At 34.0% G+C, this 13,392-nt stretch overlaps 1 pseudogene across 1 annotated transcript; it reads right to left on the bottom strand.

Annotated features, from left to right (window-relative positions):
- Nucleotides 1–4,214: 4,214 nt before the first annotated feature.
- Nucleotides 4,215–12,382, bottom strand: LOC143568397 (uncharacterized; annotated as a pseudogene). Its single transcript, XR_013141572.1, has 12 exons — nt 12,250–12,382; nt 8,973–9,068; nt 8,273–8,328; nt 8,135–8,237; nt 7,959–8,039; nt 7,721–7,857; nt 6,519–6,695; nt 6,262–6,430; nt 6,091–6,177; nt 5,925–6,024; nt 5,004–5,179; nt 4,215–4,416 (listed from the first exon to the last, which is right to left on the bottom strand). The product of XR_013141572.1 is annotated as an uncharacterized LOC143568397 (transcript).
- Nucleotides 12,383–13,392: the final 1,010 nt, after the last annotated feature.

The raw sequence follows: 13,392 nt of genomic DNA, 5'->3' as shown, positions 1-13,392 counted from the left end.
AAGTTTGTGACCTTTTTATTTGATTCAGAATTCAAATTCTAATCATTCATATAATTTTTTAAGCACTAAAATTTGGGTATGTCCAATTAACACTTATTCTAAAGTCTAATATACAGCTCTAAATCACTATCATAGGGTGTGATCATGTGAAAATGGGGTGTGAAAACCGCCATGTAGATCGAATATACAAACATTGAAACACCATACATGATTATATGAAAGGACGAAGACAAGCAACATCGTGACGATGTATTTAAGAAAAAACAAACAAACAAATTGATATAACTCACGCAAACGAAAACAATGAATTTTGATTGAATAACTCTTAGTCTTATTAACCATAAAAAATATAACTCTAAAAACTTATTATAAGCTCATAACTATAATCACAACTTTGATTAGGTTATATAGACCATGAGTTGGTACAATTAGAGATTGACTAGAATTCCTGATTAAACAATAAATAAAACCCCACATGTTTATCTACAAATCTACGTAGTTATCATAAATTAAATATTAACTCATTTAAATTTTCCAAAAATGATTTAATTAATTAACTCAATTTTCATAACTCGAAAATTACATCAAACACGACTATTACTATTGTTACCAAAACTACAATCCGAACCCGCAACTAAATAATCATTGTTTAACTAATAAAAACTAGATTGATATTATATTAACTTTATGTTTAATAAAAACAAATACAAAAGTCATAAGTTAATGAAGAAAGCAGCCCCATATATCACTTCCTCATTAGGTGGAGCATCTTACTAACACATCTTATAGGTATAGCAACAAATACATGATTTTGACCTCATTATTAGATGCGTTTAAACTTTAAACAAGTGGATATGAAAATAGAATACCTAAATGTTATTTAATTTAATTAAGAAAAAAATACAAATTTTGTCCTTTCGAATATACGTTACTATGGTTTGGGTCCTTTTCGAAAATGAGTTTCACTTTTTATCCTTTATTTGGATTTTCACCTCAGTATTAATCATTTACACTAACGACCATCCAAAACCCCAGTTAAGTCATGACATATGCGAAACATGGGAGGGCATTTTGGTCATTTTATCTATCTAACTAAAAATAATTCATTAAATAAATATAATAAAAACTTCATATTTAAAATTTTTTCATCAATTATTTCTCTCTCTTTACTTCTTTCCCACCATCATCTTCATACATAATACCTAGATCTAGCCGCCGCCATCACCATCGTCTTCATCTCCATCTTCAAGTTTCTCACCTGAGAAGAAACAAGAAGGTTGTGGCCAGACACCGTTCTCGTCGTAATCGTCCATTGCTTCAGATCAATCGCCGAGAAATATTGGGGATTAGGGTTCTTAATCAATCGCCGTGAAATATTGAGGATTAGGGAAATATATTTGTGTGTGTGTGTGTGAAGTTCAACAGGCAGGGGATTAGGGTTCTTAATAGCTGGAAATATGTTTTGTGTGAAGTTCAACAGGTAGCTTAAAGGATGATGATGAAAGATTAGGGACAGAGGGAAAAGACAATTATGCCCATCACCTTTTATTCAAATGGCTATGCTTAACGGGATAACTTAACGGAGGTTAGCTTAGAGGACAAAAACCATGGCAAACATCCAAATAAAGGACAAAGAGTGAAACTATTTTTAAAAAAGGACACATTCCATAATCTATGTAATTCAAAAGGTTAAAATTTGTAATTTTTTCTTTAATTAATATTATATTGCTGTGATTATGACACTTATCTTAATTTTAACAAATTAAATAGTAAATGCTATTTTAGTTGTTATTCCAATTCTTTAAAATTCTTATATCGGATTTTGCATAAACATATTTTTACGGTATAATTATATAACAGAACCACGGAATTTTATGAAACGCAAGAACAATTTCACATGTCCGTTTTACGCTCATGTATCGACACAAATGCTACTTTTTTATGAAAATTAGAAGATATATGAAAAGCAGACATGAGATTGAAGAACAATTTCACATATCCGTTTTACGCTCATGTATCGACACAAATGCTACTTTTTTATGAAAATTAGAAGATATATGTATAGCAGACATATGAGATTAAAAAAGAGCAAATACTACATAAAAAGATTTCAAAAATATAAATTGAAAATGTTAAGAAAATCATGTTTATATGTTTTCAAATGTCTCTTGTTCTATGAATATAAATAAATAACTAGGATGCCACATGAGATGTTTATAGCCTTTAGTTTTTTTCACCGTCTTACTCCTTCTCTCATGTTAAATACGCTCTTCTCTTATTAGATACGTCTGTCTCTTTTATTTAAAACTCACACGTTTATCGAGTCCGAGCCCTGTATGGCAAGCTCATTTAGGTTCATCAAACGTCATTGAGCCTTGTATACTTTTAAGTTTAACTCTTTTGGACTACTATGCATTAATTTCACACAATACAGCCAAACTTTGGCTCGTTTAAGGTACTACACAAGCCTAAGCAGAGCTTAGGCTTGTTTAAGCTTTTTCTTTAAAATAATTAAAAACATATATAAATTAATTAATGAATAATAAACGCCCGCGTTTGAAAAAACAACTCACAAGCCAAACTTGAGCTATAGAAAAATACCTCTAAACGAGCCAAGTCCGGCTCTCATAAGCCAAAACAAGCCGAGCTCAAGCCTAGTCAAACTCGGACTCAACTGGGCTCGTTTGCACCCCTATATATGTAAAAATTAATTTTACAAATTATATAAATATAGAGATAAAAACTCTATAATAACTTCTTTGATATAGACACTACCATATAAATATTATTCTCATGATTTTCTACCATTGTGAATTGTGATGACTAGGATGCCGTCTTAACTTTTGCAAAAAAAAAGTATTAAAAAAAGACAAATAAATTGTTAACCAACCACCTATATTATAAACATAGTCTTCAATGATAATTATTTTGACCCGAAAGTAGTAGCTATTGCCAACTGAAATCCTCTTTTGTTTTCTTCCTATTATCTTTTGCCATATGACTCAGATAACTCTACATTTTTTTTTATTATTATTATTTTTGGATTATATATGTATATATATTTATCCACTAACTATAGAATAATAAGTTAATAACAAGTTAGCGGGTTCTCTAATAAGGACACTGCCCCCCCCCCCCAAAAGCCCAACATGTTGTGACGAGTGCCTTATTTAGTGGAATCGTCAAGAGTTTAGAAGTGAAGTTTGATCTATCCCCTCGCCAAAAGGCGGTGTTGGAATGCCTTCGGGCTCCTCGGGCTCAGGATTTTCTAACGGCCATCCCCATTGAAGGATTAGGCCAACGTATGTCGGGTTTGGAGTATCGGGCTATCCTTAAGTACCGGTTAATGATCCCTATGTTCCCGACGGATGAACCTTGCCCAATTTGTCGTAAGGTCTGTTTGGATTCTTTTGGTGACCATGCGGTGCATTGCAAAAAATTGCCTGGCTTTAAATACAGACATGATCTGGTTAGGGATGTTCTGTGTGATGTTCTTAAACGGGCAACGATTTCTGCTAAAAAGGAGGCCCCTGTTAACTTTCTCACGGATCCTATTGAAGGGAGGTCTACTTTACGACCAGCTGATATTCTTGTGTTCGGGTGGGCAGGGGGGAAACACGCCTGTGTGGATCTTACAAGAGTGTCTCCTCTTGTTGGGCTCAGGGACCGTGGGTTTGTTGTGGGTCAGGCTGCGTTGAAGGCTGAATCGGGCAAAGTTGTTAAACACGAGAAAGCTTGTTTAGATAATCAACATGTCTTTCTACCATTTGCCTTTGATACATTTGGTTTTCTGGCTCCAGAGGCTGTGAAATTTTTTAGTAGGGTTCAGCGCGTCGTACACGGAACCTCTTCAGCTTCTAGGTCCCAAAGCTTCGTTTTTAACAGGATTGGCTTTGCTGTTCAAAAGGGGGTTGCGGCGCAGCTTGTTGCCCGTTTGCCTGCCACTTTATTGTAATCGTTTTATAGTAAATTATATAAAACTTCGATTGTGATATTGTGTGTAAAATAAAGAAGAGTGAGAGTGAAGACAAAAAAAAAAGTTGAATCTAATTTAAATATTACAAAGAATTTTATAAACCCATAAGTATATGACAAAAATGAATATGACCAGACTGTCAAGATCACTTGATGATATAGTCCACTCTTGAAATAGTTATTTTACTACTTTATTAGCATGTATTACTATTACTAATCCTGCCTGCTAACCCGACCCGACTGACCGAACTCGAAATATTAAATTTTCTTGGCGATCAAAGCGACGTTTCTAGGCGATATATTGGGATTAAAAATTGGTACCATGACTGCTTCGATTGAGTCGCCTTGTTCTTGAAGGAATAATAACCGATCAAGGAGAATTAGTGTTTCCAAAACTGGACCGAGAGCTGCTCTGAGTGACCAATATGGTCCTATAACTCCCTGCAACATGAATCATAATATCATTATGATCAGTTTTATATATATCATGTGAAAACTAGGGGTGCAAACGAGCCGAGCTGCTTGCGAGCTACTCGAGATCAGCTCGTGAAAAAGCTCGATCGAGTCGAGCTTAATCGAGCCCGAGCTTGAGCCTAAAAGTAAGCTCGTTTAATAAATGAGCATGAGCCCGAGCTTCACTTATCGAGCTCAAGCCGGCTCGTGAGCCTAAACGAGCCTGTCATTTATATAAATTTTTAATATATATAGTTAATAATTATTAATATATATATATATAATGTTATAAAAATATAACTAAAAATAACTAAATAACATATATTATTTTATACATAAATAAATAATAGAAAAAAATATACAAAAATAATTATAGATATATAAAAATCAATTAATAAATAGCAAACAAGACGAGCCCGAGCCGTGCTCGAGCTTTGAAAATTAAGCTCGAAACGAGCCGAGCTCGAGCTCCGTGTAAATTAAACGAGCTGAGCTCGAGCCTAGTCGAGCTCAAGCTCGGCTCGACTCGTTTGCACCCCTAGTGAAAACTAATTAACCGAATCTAAAATACATACTATAAATGGTTCAGCCTCCTTCCAAATGCTTGCAAAATCGATATTGTCCGGTTGGTTAAGATTGAGACGATGCAGTCCGCTCTGGCAAAACTTTTCAAAAAGTGTACATGTGCCAACATGTTCTTTGTTTTCACTAGTAGAATCTGGTTTACACGAAAATCCGTTTGTAGTCAGTCCTGCGAAACCAAAAAATTCACCACTGCATTATATTAAAAATTAGCAAGTTATAAAAATTTGTTTTTATTTGTTTAATAATAAACGAGCGAACATGAACAAAAAATTTGTTCATTTAGTTAAACGAACGATAATGAACAGTTCTCGTTCATTAATTTAAATTCATTTATGCTCGTTCATTTGCGTTCACTTATGTTCGTTAGTTTTGCGTTTATTTAACTTAATCCTTTTATGTTCGTTAACATATCCATTGAAAATTTTAGGCCCATTACAATTTACTCAGTTTAAATGACCTTTAAAGCCCAACACATTGTTATTCAAGTTTACTTTTAACTGGTTTTAGCCCAATTATGCTCGTTCACGCTCGTAAACAGTTCGTTTTTATTAACGAACAGGCATAAACTAACAAGAATAAGTTCACGAAAAAGAAGACCCCGTTCATTTAATTGTTCGTGCTTGATTGTTTGTTCGGTTAAAGTTAAAAGAGCAACATGAACAGGGTCAATTCATGTTCGTTCGGTTCATGTACAGACCCTCGGGTTACTCAAAATCTACTCAAAAAAATGTTGAAAATTGAATCAAACTCAATTATTAACTCATCAAGCTTGTATTAAATTACATTTTAACCCTTTATGTGCATATGCATTTACATTATCTGTACTACATAGTCAAATAAAGTCGATCTAAGCTAGAAAGTATTGAGTTGATTAATAATATTAAAATTTTTATGGAGTAAAAGAATGTAACCGTTAATCCTAGAATTCTGTTGTTGGCGGCGCAAAGCCTTCCCTTGCCTCCCTATTGTAGGGCTTCCGGTCAATGTCTCTGGAAAATATCTAGAGAGCAACTACAAGAAGACCAAAGTCAAGTCAAGTCAAATCAGAGTCAAAGTCAAATTAGTATATAATGAAACATACCATTTGAAGGCGGCACGAAAACCATGCAACTCAAAATTATGGAGACCGGCATCTTTTTCCATAACTTTCCATCTATCTGCACTCTGGTATATATGAATTTGATTATTTTGAAATTATACATTTTCGTGAAATTAACACATGAGAAAATAGTAAAGATGTTTAAATACCTGACAAGCAAGATCCCGTGAATTTCTTCCAAGATATAAACCCGTTGATTGAACACCTTTACTGATAGGAAAACCGCATAGGGCATTATTATCTTCTTCCTCTGATAGCAAGTTATAACAACAGCCAATGCTAACTACAGCTTTGACTTCTTGACTTTCCAGAAATGCCCTTCAAGTTATAAGCATTATCTTTCTAATAATCATTTAACTAGATTGTCAAACTAAATTAGTATATTTGCAACTTTTCATGGTCTTACCGGAGCATAGTTACAGACAGATCTCCACAAGCATGAAGGCCGGTGAGAAGCGTAGGACACGTGTCGACTGTTGACTGGTTGTGTTCATCGTTCGAGTTAAGCAATGTTTTCAACATGTCCGAGGAGAGGACACGGCATGTAACTGTTTTGGGAATTGTTACACCTCTTCCTCCTAAACTAACAAACGATGCATATGAATCATATGATTACCATGTTGTGTTAATATAGATTTAACATAGGTTATAATTTAAGGATAATGTATGTAAAGAGTGAAGATCGCCCAAGCAAGTAACCTTTTTTTCTTTTATCAAGGCCATTAATACATTGAAACTGCTTTACAGGCCACCAAAGTATGTACTCCGTTTCTCTTTACCAAATTGAGCAAGAAACATGCCGGGCCATTGTAAACTACGCAGTCGATATCGCCGATATATCACGGATATATCGGTTATCAGTCCCTTGGTAATATATCGGTGATAATATTGGTCCCGATATTATCGGCGATATTAACCGATATAACACTGATTTTTCCGATGCCAGTTTTTTAAGTCTTAATTATCAACTTTTAGTGTTTAATGTTAGTGTTTTTAGTCTTAAATCAGTTTTACTTGCTACAAAGTGTTTTGTAAGTTGCAAAAGGTTAATTGTTAATAGTAGGAGAGTATACTGAATTGTTGTGTTAAATTGCTAAATATATTTAATTCTGAATTTCTGATGATATTAAAATTATCGATATCTCACCGCGATAACCGATATCTCAAATATCGGTCCTTGACCGATATGATATCTGATATTTTTCCGCAGTAACTGCATATATTGTAAATGACATAAACACCATATGTTCTTTGCATCAAATAGTTACATTTTCATAGATTAATACAAGGGTATTTTCATCTTTTGAGAATCATTACGGTATTTTCGTCATCAGATTAATTAGTCAAAAGAGGGTAAAAAACATGTCAAGCTATTGTAAATAACAAACACAACCTATTTTCTTTGCATCAAATAGTTGCAATTTCAAGAACTGATACAATGTGTAGTTTTGTCTTTTAAGAATCATAACGGCATATTCGTCACCAAACCTTTTTTGCCATATTTGGCATGAAAAAAATGGGATACATATTAGGGTGCCTATAAAGTAGTTTCAGTATATGACTGGGCTCCACATATATTATCCCTGCATTTATTATCTTATAACATACCTAGATTTACGCATCTTAGCTTAATGCTTTTTAATCCACTCTGCACGTTCATGTGTGACCTTTCCATGATGAGAAGATGCATCAATCGCAATTACAGACAGTTGGTACTCGAATGAGAGTACTTGTGACAGATAACCCTACGCAAGTGTGAGTCAGAAAGTGTAAATCATAAATTATTAAAAAACAATATTTATGCTTGAACATACTTAACAAAAGAGCTAAAAATGACAAAGTTTACCTGGCCTGCACCTAAGTCTATTACTGTATTAGTTTCAACATCTTTTGCTACTGAACTAACAACAGCTGCAAGAGCTTCTATCTGTAACAAAATATTATTACGAAAGGATTAAAATTTAATGATAACAAATTATTAATCCTCCATAACTAATAATATGAAATGTCTGTGTGGCTTACTTCATGTCTTTTCTTCTGATTCATGCCTTGAGTTATAACATTATTAAGCAAAGCCGCCTGCGTATTTGGTAATACCTGCAAGAAAAAAGAGTATATTACCGCTCTTATTTTTTTTTAAATACTTACATAATTAAATACAATACAAGAGAACTCAAGGTAGTGATAAACTGTTTCAAAGAACAAGGCCAGTGTTCCTGGTATCATATGCAAAAATAAAGCATTTATAGTTATTAATACTGAAGTTTCTAAAATATTAATATACCATAAACACAACACAGTAGTCATATATTAGTCAATTTTAGCATACATTATATAAGGCTTCAAAATAATTAGAGATCAAATGCAGGTGCCAACTAGAATAACTGCTGGTCAGATTAACTGTTTTAAAATATGTAAGATTTCAACCACATGTAGCAGATAAAGGTTCGAAAAACATTGTAATCTGAATACCAGTAAAGTATGCCACAATAAGGGTGTGTTTGGTTCATAGAATTTGTTGGCAACTAGTCGCTAATCGGTGGGTTACTGACTAAATTTTTGCTAATCGGTGGCATTAGTTGGTAGTCGGTTAAATCGGCCCAAACTCGGCCAAAAATCAGACCTTTTTGTCTACTTTTATTTTATTATTTTTTAAAAATTTTGAAAGCCAATCGGACCTCGATTTTCTCATTAATTCGTTATGCTTAAGTTTTTTAACTATTTATGTTTGAAATAATTATGTGAACATTTATATGTAACTTTTCAAAATTACATGTAACTTTCCAACCACGTAGTCACTACCCCCTCCCGCCCGCCCGACTAGCTACTAGCAAGTTCTACAGCATTGAACAATAATAACCTGAACATTTCCCGATGGAATTTGAATAAGATTCTCGATCGGTTCATCGCGAAGACAATCAATCCATTCTCTATCCACAGCTTCCCACAGTCTCTCCTGCAGTGTTACAATAAACATACAATCAATAGAGTTATTATTATTATTATTATTATCACTCTACATTTTTTGTAGTGCAATTACTCTACATTTTTATAGTAATAATAATTATTATTATTAATTTGTTATTATAGTAATAATTATAGTAATAATAATTACTCTAGTTCAAAGCTGATGAGAAGTAATAAGTTAATAACAAATTAATAATAATAATTATTATTACTATACATATACACAAACATAAAATAGAGTTATTATTATTATTATTATTATCATCATCTACATTTTGTCATCATCATCGTACTCAGTATATCCCACCAATAGCAATGCTATGGTAGGGTCTGAGGAGGGTAAGATGTAGACAGCCTTACCTCTATCCAGAGGCTACTTCCGGTGAGACCCCCGGCTCGATAGTAGTTTTGCATCAAGCCTTGGACATAAGGCACATATCACTCAATCATCGGGACACCGGCTGATTGGTGCATGTGCCCTTGTCTTTCGGCTATCAACGCCACCACATGATGCCTGATTAACCTTCCGCCACTTTTAACGTTATTTTCACGAGATTAGTAAAATAACGTCAAAATTAGTGCAATTTTACTTTTGCCCACCCGAGGGTTCACGCATATATACATTATATGCGCGCACCGCAAGCAAGGCTCATCATCTACATTTTGTAGTGTAATTATATAATATATTGTTCCCGGTACTCTTAACCATTCCTACGAAGAATCACAGCTGTTCGATCAATCTGAAACTAAATCTCAACCCTTTAAACTCTAGAAAATGCTTCTAGAAGGGGAGGTTACAGGCAGTTTACGATCCTCCCACGTCGCCCTCCTTCATCGGAGTAGTTAGCATCACCCACGTCGCCCTTCTTCATCGGAGTAGTTAACATCACCCACTACTTCAAATATCACAGATTGGAAATATTTTTCATCCCTGCAGTTTCTCCCCTCCTCTCAATCTCAGCATCGATCACCGCCACCGCCACCACCAATTCAATTGACCGCCGTCGCCGCCCTAATTGGCGATTACTTCTCACCTTTGAAACCCTAATTATCCATAATTTACTCTTGCGCAAGTCGTTGAGTTTTGGGATCGAAACTTTGGCATTGGAGCAGATGGAGTAATCTTTGCAATTGCCCTAAAGTATGGGACTGATTACAACAATGAGAGATGGCAGCCAATTTGAGGTGATATTCTTTTCTACATTAGATTTACATTATTATTTGTTTTGATTGCAATAAACACTCTTATTCTTGACATTTATATTAACAGCCTGGAATATTGAATTACTAACTTCTTTTATGTTGTTCTTCCTCAAATGTGTGGTAACGGAGTTAGTTGCTTTGCAAAGTTTATTTCAGATTTTAGTAACTTAAATGGAAGACAATGGTATATTTGAGTTTTTTTTATGTTACCTGTGACTTATTATAAATTTTCAGTGTAATTGATTTTCTTTATAACCCACTTGATTTTCAGATTTGTTGTGTAATTGAGAGAAACATACATAATGACTATTGTTAATTCGTGGAAGACGTGGCCAAAGTTATCAGACGATATGCCCTACAACTGCATAGGGAAAAGCTTCAAACGCTCAATAAAGTTTGATAAGGTACGATAATATTGCTTAGTTGGTAACTATCTTATCTAGCATGCAGCAGTTAGCAGTAGCAATTGTTTTGAATTAACTCTTTGAAGTAAATATTTTTCATTTATTTGAGACTGTGGAAGGTAGTTCAGTTGATGAACGTGCCAAGCTGTTGGCTTCTAAGGCTATTTGATTAGAACTATAACTTGGATTTTATTGTTTTATATTTGGTTAATGTTAATGTCATCAATATTCAATAAAGTTATTGAAGTTTATTATTTTTCAAAAATTTTGTATGTTACTAGATTGCTACACCTTATTTACTCTCAAATACACTTATTAGATGTGAATATAATTAACTCAGGTCTCTATGTATTTATTGAGTTTTAACTCATTATTCTTACCATATCAGGGCATAGGAAACACGGGATCCAACTCAACCTGAGAGGCAGTCCACACAAACAAACAAGGTTTCATGGTCGGAATGGAAATTTTTTTATCTATTCGTCACAATCACGCACATGGGAGTTTGTGTAAGTCTACATTTTGCGGTGAGCGTTAAGCACAAGTAGTCAAGAGTTATTATAATTCTAGCTTTAAAACTGTCTATCCTAAGAGCTACTATTTTGTTTGTTATTTAAATGTAGTTTCACTACAAAAATATTGGTGGTTGTAGAAAAGAAGTGGTTTTATTTTAACGGGTTAACGGATCCTTTTTTTTTTGTTTCATTAACGGGTAAAAAATTAAGTTTTACTTTATTGTTAATGGCTTTAACCAGTGTGTGTCCAGCTTTATAGCAAGTCGGGTTTCAGGTGATTTTTTTTAAATATTTTGGATTATTACCCGAGACTGGCCCTTACCTGATTCTTCTTGAATTTCAGAACCGATGACCAATTGTAAAAAATATAGGGTCGGCCTTTTATCAAGTATTAAACCAAATTATTATTTTGTGAGGGTTTTATAGAGAGTTGCATACTTGGATATTTTCTTGTCAACTTAGATCTTTTGAGTTTGAAAATGACTTTTCATGTTTTTCCTGGTGACTCAGGTGAGATTAAGACTGAAGATTATTACATGTACATCTTAATTATCCAGTCAACCATAGGTGGTGGCCGTGTCGGTAGAGATGGAAATGACAATGGTTAAGAAACAAGGCAATTTGGTGGATAAAAAGAAGTGAAATCTGATCATTGGAGAAGAATTTGAAGTTGATAATCAATTCAAGGTTTCTTTTAGAATGTGAAGAAAGATAATTATGATATTATGACATTAAACAACCCGTCCACCGGACGGGTATAAAACTAGTTACTCTAGTTCAAAGCTGAATAATAATAATAATGATAATTACTATACTTATACAGAAACATGAAATTGATTATAGGTTTAATAATTTGAAGCAATTAATCATTAATTTTCCAATATAAACATACAATAGAGTTATTATTATTATCTTACTCTAGTTCAAAGCTGATGAATAATAATAATAATAATAATAATAATAATTTGAAGCAATTAACCGTTAATTTTCCACTATAATATCAATATTAAACAGTAACGGGAATAACTAACGGAGGAAGTTGAATTACCGTTAGGAAATTGACGACGTGAGATTGCCAGAAGAAGCTGTAAGGTTTGATGAAATGCATAATGGTGTGAATCCATTCTAGGGTTTCAGTTGCAGTGGAGCATGAGTACTTGCAGTTTGCCATTGATGGTGCTGGTGGTCAATGGTGGTGGAGATTGGAGTTAATAATAATATTGGGCTTAAGTGGGCCCATGGGAAAAGGTATCGGGTTAGCCCAATAAGTTATTCTCTTAATGGGCCGTATTTGAATGGGTAGAACCGTAAAAGTAGAGGTGCACAAATCGGGTTTTTTGAATACCAGGTTACGGGTATAGAATCGGGTTCGGGTATTGGAAAATCGAGTAGGGTTCGGGTCCGGGTATTCTCTCTAAAAACCATGCCCTATTCATCGGATTCGGGTCGGGTATAGATTGGATTTTTTAATGGGTTACAATTTTTAGGGGCATTTTAGGGAATTTTTAGGTGTTTGAAAAACCGGTTTCGGGTATTAGAAAAACCTGGTTCCGGTATGGAACCGGTTTCGGTTTTGGGTATTACCAGGTATAAATCGGGTCCGGTTCTGAGTACGGGTTTAAAAATTTAACTAGTTTGGCTTAAACCAGTTTTTTAGTCTAACCAGTTCGGGTCAGATTGTAGTGAACTGGTCCAAAATAGGTTACTTTGTATAATTCTAGTAAGAACGGTTAGATGAAAGCTCATTTGGTATATATAAAAATGTTTTTTTTTTTTTAAAAAAAAATTGTTGATTTGGAATTTCTCATTCGCTCATAATCACCACTGTCATCAACATCTCTACTACATTCTGTCTCTCCAACCGCGGCCATCAATCACACCTGTTGTTGCTATCTCCTCCAACATTATTTTTGTTGCCACCGCCACCACCACCACCACATCTCAACATTTTTAGCAAGTTAAAACGTCAAATTTTGAACCTTTTGTCAACTACACGCATCATGAATTTCAATTTTTTTTTAAGAAAAGGTTTAACAAATCACGTTCAAAAGAATAGAAGATAATACAACCTATGAGATGTGACCCCATAAGACAAACCAATTTTTAAAATTAAATATCAGTTTAAATGTACATCTTTCATGTTTACACACGTATGTCATATTCATAGAGATATAACAAGTCTTAGGATCAG

Source organism: Bidens hawaiensis, unplaced genomic scaffold (assembly GCF_021521415.1).
Source record: "Bidens hawaiensis isolate Kalapana, Puna unplaced genomic scaffold, B.hawaiensis_p1.1 tig00023985_1, whole genome shotgun sequence".
In the NCBI taxonomy this organism is placed as follows: Eukaryota; Viridiplantae; Streptophyta; class Magnoliopsida; order Asterales; family Asteraceae; genus Bidens; species Bidens hawaiensis.
The sequence above is the reverse complement of the archived record's forward strand: the minus strand, read 5'-3'. Positions and strand labels throughout refer to the sequence as shown.